Source organism: Pseudorca crassidens, chromosome 1 (assembly GCF_039906515.1).
Source record: "Pseudorca crassidens isolate mPseCra1 chromosome 1, mPseCra1.hap1, whole genome shotgun sequence".
NCBI lineage: Eukaryota > Metazoa > Chordata > Mammalia > Artiodactyla > Delphinidae > Pseudorca > Pseudorca crassidens.
Window position 1 is genome coordinate 181,505,857 of NC_090296.1, and position 9,572 is coordinate 181,515,428.

The 9,572-nt window shown below is 45.8% G+C and overlaps 1 long non-coding RNA gene across 1 annotated transcript; it reads left to right on the forward strand.

The window, feature by feature from the left end:
* Positions 1-5,105: 5,105 nt before the first annotated feature.
* Positions 5,106-8,118, forward strand: LOC137204762 (uncharacterized). The gene is made up of 2 exons (XR_010933828.1): positions 5,106-5,172; positions 7,885-8,118. It is a non-coding gene; the product is annotated as an uncharacterized lncRNA (long non-coding RNA).
* Positions 8,119-9,572: the final 1,454 nt, after the last annotated feature.

A 9,572-nucleotide genomic window follows, 5' to 3' on the forward strand; every position in this document is an offset into this window, starting at 1 on the left:
CTGGGAAGCGGAGAGGGTTGTTTAACAGTCACTTGCAGAGCCCTAAGAACTATCAGTATTTGTTTTAAGGTCTCTGGCATGCACTGGTGCACGGGCAGGGCAAGTTTTCAAGCTAAATATGCCTCACCACGAGGGCCTCCCCAGTGGTAGGGGAGATGTTCTGTTTATTCCACACCTGTTTGGTATTGTAACTCAGCTCCTGGAACCCAAGAAAGTTCTCACACCAACGTGGAGTAGAGTCACCATCCTCACCAATCCCCAGGGCCAGTGTTTACTCTGTACCACACTCCATTCAGAGTGTTTACAGATACAAACACCGTTAATCTTCCCAACAATCTCAGCTAGACACTCTCATTGTCCCCACTGGGTAAAGGAGGAAACTGAGGCTAGGAGAGGTCTAGTAGCTTGTGGAAGAAGTTCTCACAGCCAGTCCATGATGGAGACGAGACATGAACCCAGCTGGTCAGCTTTCAAAACCAGAACCAGCATCCTGAGAGCGGGGCTGGGAAGGCACCTAGTGCTGTTTTAACATATCAAGGTCTTGTCCTTTGGGGAGCTCAAGTTGACAGGATCTCCTGTGGTTTGTCCTCTCCCCAAATGAATAATCTTGGCGGGGAAAAAAAATCTCAAGCCAATAGAACCTTTTAAATCTATGTTGTCAGTGAAATAACATGGTGGCTGCATAATAAATATAAATAAAAATGGAAAGTGGAAAAACAGAAGATGGCAAGCTGTGGTCAGCGCTAAGGACGAGATGCCCTAGTGTATCCATGTTTATGTGTGTAAAACTCACCAGGGTCTCGGCGCCAGCAGGTGTCCAAATGTTCCACTGGAGGATGTGACTGGAGGGTAGATAAAGGTGAAGGAATCACAAAGGCAGGAATGGAACCAACAAAGGCTGCACTTTCATCCATTTTTATGCCCCAAAGCCCCTGCAGGGTAAGGCCCCTTCCTCAGTGAGTGGCTCGTGGCCACAGCGACTCTCCTTGTGGTGCATGGTGGTGAGAAAGTTCATTTGATGAAAATCCACAGGCATATATGCCTCTTGCCACTGAAGGACCCCTGGACTTTTAAGGGTTACAAACCAGGTTAACTCTTCTAACACTCCTAGGCCACTGCACCTCAGGCAGGCCTGCCCTGCCCCAAGGGGAGAAGATCACGGAAACTTCCATGAGGCCGAGCTGAAGAGCACAGACTTGGGCACCCCCTGAGTGCGTTCCTCTACCCGCCTCCATGCTGCTCTTACCTTCCAGATGCCATCCGGATATTTGCAAACCAATTTTATGAGAAAGCCTTAGACTTTCCTTTGTGCTTTAGTTTCTTTTAGTTTATCTTTCTAAGTAGGTCGACTTCCAAATACAAATTGTCAGGCAAAGAAAAACTGCTTTCCAAAGCGAGGCCCTCTGTCTCTGGGGCAGCAAGGTGTCCTAGCAGCCCTGCTAGGCTCCCAGAAAACCTCCTGGTTGTCGTGCTCCAGTGACTCAGGTGTTCCCTCCAGATGCTGCCCCGTCCCCATGACAACCCCTTTCACTCCTGCTTTGAGTCCTGCAGCTTCACACCTGGACCTGCCTTTAATAGCTTCTTCAGACTGATGCCTCTTTTGGACCGTTTGCGTGCTCTCGGGTACAGCTTTCTCCTGGGTGCTGCCTCTGGCTCAACCTCGATGTCTAACCGCTGACACCCAGGCCCTGAGACACCAGCCCAGCAGGTGCTGCTCTGGGAGGGAAGTTGGGAAAAAAAAAGCACATCAAGGTCAGGTTTCATTTTCTTTACATGAGCTAAGATGCCAGCATTTATCAACAGGAAGAAGCTTCTGGAAATCATCCTGGAATCATTAATAAAAGCCCAGGGTATTGTTAGAAAGCTTTGTCTTGGCTTTTAGTGGCCTCTGCCCTTCACTCACTAGCTCACTGGGCACCTTCTCTGGAATCACCCTCACACACATCTCATGCCCCAGATGCTGGCACTCTCTCTTCTGCGCATATCGGTGGCAGCCTTCTTCTGCAGGCTGGCGCTGTGTCTTCCAGCTCGCCAGAGACAAGAGACAGCCCAAAAGGAAATCTCACTCCCTGACTCCTGGGGTTTGGGCCCCCACGTGGCAGAGTTTGGGTTTAACTCCTGGGTTTTGAAGTATAATATTGCTTTGTAGATGCCATCTGGCCTTTTAAACTTGATTTTGTCCAAATAAGAAAATTATATCAAAAGGGAAAATGTTTGCTTTTGACATTCTTAAGTGACAAAATGAAACTTCAAATTTCAAAAAGTCCCCCCATAAAGAATTTGAATAAAAAGTCAAAGTACATACGACAAGCCTTCGGTGAACCCAATCCTCCCTATTTTGCCTGAATTTCAATATCCTGGCATTGCCTTAAGTCCCTTTTTACCCTCAGATAGCAAGTTTAAGAAATGACTCTTCTTAATTTTTTGTAAGTTAACTCACATCAAGAAAATGTGATTTGATGGGTTATTTTTCTCTCGAATATCCAGCTCTCTCCTCATGGTTTGAAAGAGCCTGTCACAATTCCCAAGTGTGAATGCTAAACCAGCCATGAAGAGAGGCATTGCCTAGGGCTACAGCAAGCTAAACTAATGAGAGCCAAGTTCAGGCTAAGAAGGAAACACACACACACAGCACATGACACATACACACATATGGGTATACATACCTTCACGCACATATGTGCAAATATAATAGAGGTGCCTGAAAAATTCTTTTTATTCCCGTGCTTTTTTTTTTTTGATGAGTTTTAATGGAACTCTAAATCGGAAGCAAGTTGGTACAACTTCTGCATTAAGCAAATGAAATGTCTTCAATATTTTAAAACCTCTGATGGAAGTCTGGCTCCTTAAATTTTAAGGAGTAGCTGTCTTCTTCTAGAAGTCACCGGATTGGAAATGAAGAAGCTGAGTCCCTGACCAGGTTCCGTGAAACATCTTATCTCAGATGGCTTGGTAGAACTGGGCTTGTTTCCTTACAAGGGAAATGAAGGGTTGGGGTCTGTAATGAACTTTCTAGCTCTAAAAATTTTGTGTCTGTAATTAATAAAAATACACTAAATGTGAATTCTCCTGATGCTGCTGTTCAGGTCCCTGCCTGTTCTTTCTTGGATGTCGGAGGGCCCGTGCACACTCGTGAGACGTTTCCTGCATCCGTGCAGCTGTGGCTCGGGGCATGGGGCTGTGGGTAGGGATTTTGGGTGGTGGATGATGCCATTGGGGTCTGAGCCAGGGAACCCGGAGTCCCTGCCTCCCACGCCATTGAAGTATTTCTGCGGTGAGGTCGCTCACTCACCCCTTAAGATGTTAACATTCCATACATCGACGTGGAAAATTGCAAACACTAAGACCCGAAACAAAGCGCATCATTCAGGATATCAACAAGGAACAGATGGCTCACTTGAATTAGGAAATTTCAAAGGCTGGTTCACAAAGAGACTCTTTATGAAAATGTAGGGAAGCACAAAGGAATATTGCAGTAACCTGGGGTTAATAGCAGCAGAGAAGCCACCATGACTAAGGCTGGGGAGACGACGGGAGGGAGTGATGTCTGGAATTCTTAAGCCACTAATAGCGGAGACCTTCCGGAGAGGGGCATGGACGTTGGCTTGAGCAACGCAAATAGGCCATCGCAATATCTCAGAAATGGGGCTGAGGGCAGTAAATAACCTGAGCTCCTCTCCTCCCTCCCTGCCTTCCGTCAAGTCTGGAGTCGGGGAGTCCATTGACGGAATCCATCTCCATCAGCCTTCTGGGGCAGGAAGGAGGGTGGAGAAGACAGAGTGTGGTTCTGGAGGATCAAAGAGAAGGCATCTGTCACACCAAGAAACAAATAAACACACCCCAGGGACAAAAATGGCCTCAGACTCTCTCAGGAGGTAACTGAAATCACCTTAAATCACTAGCTGCATAAAAGCAATCACGTATTTGTTTAGCCTTTTCTTATAGGCACTTGGGAAGCAGTCCCTGAGAACCGAGAGGCAAAAAGGTTACCCTGTGAGCATCAAACGCTGACACTGACATCTAAAGGATGAGCATGGAGACAAGTAAAAAGGGACCAGATGACTTCCTGGTCCGCAGGACGAGGAAATAACCGGTGGGCATGTGCGCATCTATGAAGCAACGTGCTTGTCAGCAATCCGTGTGGGTGGGTCTTGGGGGCAAGATTTTGGTGACGCTTATTTCAACACCGAATGGGAGAGAGTGCTCAGGCCAGAGGAAGGAACCAGTCTGGCCCCAGCTTGGATCCTCAGCCTGTTGCAGACAGGGACACACATGGAGTCACCACCTGTGCCAAGGAAACCCCTTTGTCTGGAGTGCACCACGGCACGGCTGTGGTCAGTTCCCTCTCCCCCCGGCGGGATGGGTCTGCCGCTTGTGCTGCCCATTAGATTTCAAGGCTACGAAGCTGAGGTCCAGCATGTAGACCTTGACCCTCCTGAGGCAATGGGGGAGCCCAGCTGCCATTGCCCTTGAACCTTTGGGAACGTCCACCTGCTTCCTGTCTAATGCCACTTCCATCCTCTCCTCCACTCTTCACGACAGCCCTCTGAGCATGAGTGTATTGTCGTTTTTCAATGGAGACAAACCGAGGTTCCTAGAAGGGAAGCAGGTAGATGAAGGTTACATAACCAGTGGTCTGCAGAGTAAAAATTTAATGTCACTAGTTGCAATGGCTTAAGTGAATGAAGAAATGAGTATGTACTAGGCATTTTTCTAAGTGTTTTATAAGCATGAACTCATCTATTTCTTAACTCTGTGAATGAGATTATTATCATCCCCACTTAGCATGTGAGGAAAATGCAGGCAAGGGATTAAGTAGCTGGCCCAAGGCCACCCAGCCACTCAGGTGAGTCTTCAGCTCCAGGCAATCGGAGTCCAGAGGTCAGCTCTTAACCACAAGGGCACAGAGCCGGAGGGGCCAGACAGAGGGAGGGAAACGGGTAGGGGGCAAGTCAGTTCGGGCCAAGGCAACTGTTAAGGGTTTAATGAGCTCAGATGTTAATTGCAGATCTTAACTAATCCTTTACTTTCCAACTCTGAGTTAAATACTGCTTCCTTGTCTTTCAGATTATCTGAGGATCTAAATCCAGCCCTCCTTGTTTTTCAGATTATCTGAGGATCTAAGTCCAGCCCTTGTTACCCATTGGAATGAACAACAAGGAGGTTCAAAAGGTTAAGTTACTAAAAACAAAAACCTTGGTGTTTTGCTTTGTTTGGTTTGGGGATCCCGAATGTCTATTTCCAGTATTTATGGAACCAGGAAGTGCTAATGTAACAGGAATGTGACAGGCAGAGTCATTTGATACCAAAGAAATCAGGAAGTGCTGGAAACTTGAAAAAAGGTGGTTATTGCAACATTTCGACTTGACTTTTTCCCCAGTTCAAATAAAGTGTTGGTTTGTCAGAGGTTTTTGCCAATGATGCGTTTAACTTTTACCTGGGTCGTGTCTTGGCCAGGTGGCAGAGCCTTCTAGCTCATGTTGAGGTCATGGACAGTGTTTCACTGTCCTTTCTGAAGCAACTCCACAAAAGGGCACTATTTTTTTTTTTTTTCATTTCAGAACTAAGAGCTACACGAGTGAGGCTGTGAAGTATTGCAGAATAGAATATGTCCTAGACAGCATCCTCTTGTGTTCCCATCGAACACATGGGCCACTGGCCACATATCACAACTTAAATTTAAACTGATTAAAATTAATACAACAAGCATTCAGTTCAATGGTTGCACTAGCTCAGTGGTGCCTGTGGCTAGTGTTGACTAGTGCCTGCTGCATGGGACAGGGCGGTGCAGGATGTTTCCCTCGTCACAGAAGGCGCTGCTGGAGAGCCACACAGAGCCTGATCTCAACTGGGAAAAAGAGACAGAACATTAAAGGGGGTTGATAGGGGGCTTCCCTGGAAGGGACCCCTCTCCTGGACTCATGACTGGAACGGCAATATGTCAGGGAGCAAGGGGCTCAGGTAGATTCCAGATGTTGTACTTTGGAAGGCAGAATATGTCTATCCCATGCTCTGGCTCTGCTTCTCTCCTCTTGTTCTCTGCAATATGACTGATGTTAGAGCCTTTATCAACTGCACAACAGGAGCCAAGGAAAGGCCTCTGGGCCACGGCTGATGTGAACATGCAGTGGTGATGGCGATGGTGGTGGTGGTGGTGATGGTAGTAGAAGAGACTCCCGAGGAAAGCTGAAACTTGGGCGAAGGGCATGGAGGACCCTCAGTCTTTCCCCCTTGCCTGGAAGTTCCCTTCACGAGTGGAACCAGGAGATTCTGGATTTCATTCCTTTATTGGGATGTGTGCTCTCTTTGTAAGAAGCCACACCGCCAGCATCTCTGAAGCTCTCTGCCTCTATTAGGTCAAAATGGACTCAGGGTAATTCCTATAGAGCAATGATTCTCTCAACTGTGTCCGTACATGAGAATCATCGGGCATCTTTTGAAGCCCCCGGTGCTTAGACTACACCAGACTACTGAGTGCAAGTCTCTGGGGTGGACGCCAGGCGTCACTCCCGGGTGAGTGTAGCGTGCAGCTGAGGTTGAGGAGTCGAGCTTGCTGTGGAGAATCCCTTCCATTCACAGAACAGAGTGACTTAAACACGTATTCCACAGCCTTTTCTCCTTCCCTCAGTTTGACAATAATAGGAAGGCCTTTAATTAACATTAAGAAGATCTGTCTTGACAGCAGTGCAGTGAAGTAGAAAGAACTCTGAGTCAGGAGCCAGGATATCAGAGTTTAGTCCAAGCTCTTCACCAAAGAGTGATGATCTGATGCACCAGGCCTCACCTGTGGGTGCTGTAACCTGAAGGTGTCAGACTTGAAGGGTTCTAAACGCCCTCACGTTGCACACTTTGTGCCAAAGATGGTACTAAGTGCTCTGTTCTGTGAGTGTGGAGATGAGGGCCCTTTGATGATACAGCTGTGGACCCAGTAAGCACTTGGGGATAAGGAAACCTTTTCTCCTTTGATGCTCCCAGGTGTCCGGAGCAACGCTCCCTTGTGCGTTGTAGGCACTTACTAGTGCTGGATGGATGACCATATACTTTATTCTTCCCCAAGGTATTGATGAGTCCATTTTACACATGGAATGAGCAGTCTTGTCATAAGGCAGTTAGATACAGGGCTTCTCCAGGACAGCCAGATAGCTGCCTCTCTGCCACCCCTGTCCCACCTGACTGGAAGAGTCTGAGTGGCCATGTGACATACAGGACAGTGCTTGGGAATAGGACCTAGGATGCTGCACATGGGTTGAACTTGGCCACGATGTACACTGGGGCTCCCAATATGCTGCCTTCCCTCATCAGACCAGCTCAAGGACTAGGTATAGCTGAGCCTACCAGTTAAAAGCAGCAGAACCCGCAGCTGCTTCAGGAATGACCCAGGAGACTGAGACCCTCATCTCTATCTGCTGCATGACCTTGGGTGCCAAAAAATGTCTTTGTACATCAGTTTTCTTAGCTTTAAAATAAGCTGCTGGGGCCATGTGATTCTAAGATCCTTTCCAAATCCAAAACCATGTGAGAGAACGTTTTCTTTGGAAAGCAATCCTTGTTATTACTCATTGCCCTCTTCTTTTCAAGGTGCTTGGCAATAGTTTTTGTGATGATTTCCTCTGTCTTTTTCCCAAACTTCCTATGTAGAGAAGTTAGAAGTCCAGGCTTTTTCAGGGTCATTTCTTTCTCCCTTTAGGAGAAGAATCTGAATTGTTCCATTCCTGCTTTGGTCAAATTGTTTACCCTTCAAAAAAAATCTTTAAAATGACAGCTGATGATCCTGAAATTACTCTGGGCATGTTCCTAAGTGTTTGTAGTTCAAGTTTTCAGGGCCTGGAATGGATTTTAACTGTTTCTCTTATTTTGCTTCATTTTCCTTTCCTCTATTCCCAGGTTTCCCTGTGTATAGACTGAAATAGAATAACCTGACTTTTTGGACGTTTGCCAACGATTTTTCCCATCCTTTCATCCAGAGGTTCTCAATGTGTGGTCCCCTGACCAGCAGCGTCACCATTACCTGGGCACTTGTTAGAAATGCAAATTATCAGGTAGTCCTGACCACAGAATAATCAGTCTATGTTTTAACCAGCCTTGAGGCGATTCTGATGTGCGCTCAATTTGAGAATTTGAGAACTACTGCTAATAAAAGACAACATTTTCTCTTATCCTTCTCATTCTTCATGTATTTCTCTATTTCCTTGTATAATACATTAAAAGACTCTGAGATTGTTTCTCTGAATCTTTTGAAAATGGAGTTTTACTTTCTGCATTGACTTTTCTTACTCTGGCCCTAAAAGACCTATTCATTTCTCTTCTTCTTTATTGAATGGCTTAGTTTCCTCTTTATCTGGCTTTTGCAAAGAATAAGTTTATCACCTGGCATGCATTAAATGAAATGCAACCAAACTGGTGGTTGACCAATATTTTTATAAACCTCTAGGGTCTTGCTACTCCAAGCTCGTTGATTCTGCAAAATCTCTGTCTCCACCCCAGCTCCACTGAGTCAGATTCTGTGTCCTAACAAGATATCCAGGTGATTTGCCTACAAATAAAAGTCTGTGGCGCACTGCTCTAAAGGACTGTCTCAGACCTTAAATGTTATTTCAGACGTTGGAGTAAAGTCTCTTGGAAAGTTTAGCCAAGCAGTCAAATCTTATCTCCGAGGTAATACAGTTGGCCCTCCATATCTGTGGGTTCCAAATCTGGATACTCAACCAACTACAGATAGAAAATAGTCACAATTTTCTAGAAAATTCCAAAAAGCAGAAGTTGAATTTGCCATGCGCCAGCAACTGTTTACGTAGCACTTACACTGGATTAGGTATTATGAGTCATCTAGAGCTGATTTAAAGTCTACTGCAGTGTGCACGTTTGTTACACGGAAATACTGTGCCATTACGTATAAGGGACTTGGGCATCCCTGGATTTTGGTATCCATGAGGGTCCTGGAACCAATCTCCCATGAATACTGAGGGATGACTCTATATCATTATATTTGGTAACATGATGACAATGAAGGAAGTGTATACTTAATCTGAAATCAATGAATTACACCCATAGAAATCAATAAAAAAGGTCTTCATTTTTCTATATAGGGTGGTACTAACCTGAGGAAAAAATCACAGAGAAGAACGTGTAGGTGTAGGTAAGGGAAAGATAATGAGAAAGAATGTGCTGGGGTTATGATATAAAAGACCACTCGGCCAAGGAAATGGCATAGATAAAGTCACTATAAAGCGTTTACAAAGTGGCTCTAGAGGCAGGTCTGGCTCCAGGGAGGGGCAGTGTCTTGATCGTATTAGTCCTGCTGTGTATTTGCTGAGCAGATCCTAAACGCTGGGCGCACCGTTCATTGCCAAGCACTTCGCCAGCATTATTTCACATAGCGCCCCCAGCAACCACTGAGATAGTACTGTTACCATTCCTATTATATAAAGGAGGAACCTGAAGATTGGAGGTTATAACTAAATACGGGTTTGCATTCCAGATAGTTTTAATTGCTCTTACTGTTGTAATGTGGGTAACATTGGTGAGAGTAGCAGGTAAAACCTCAAGTCTCAATGACATAAAAGATTCATTCT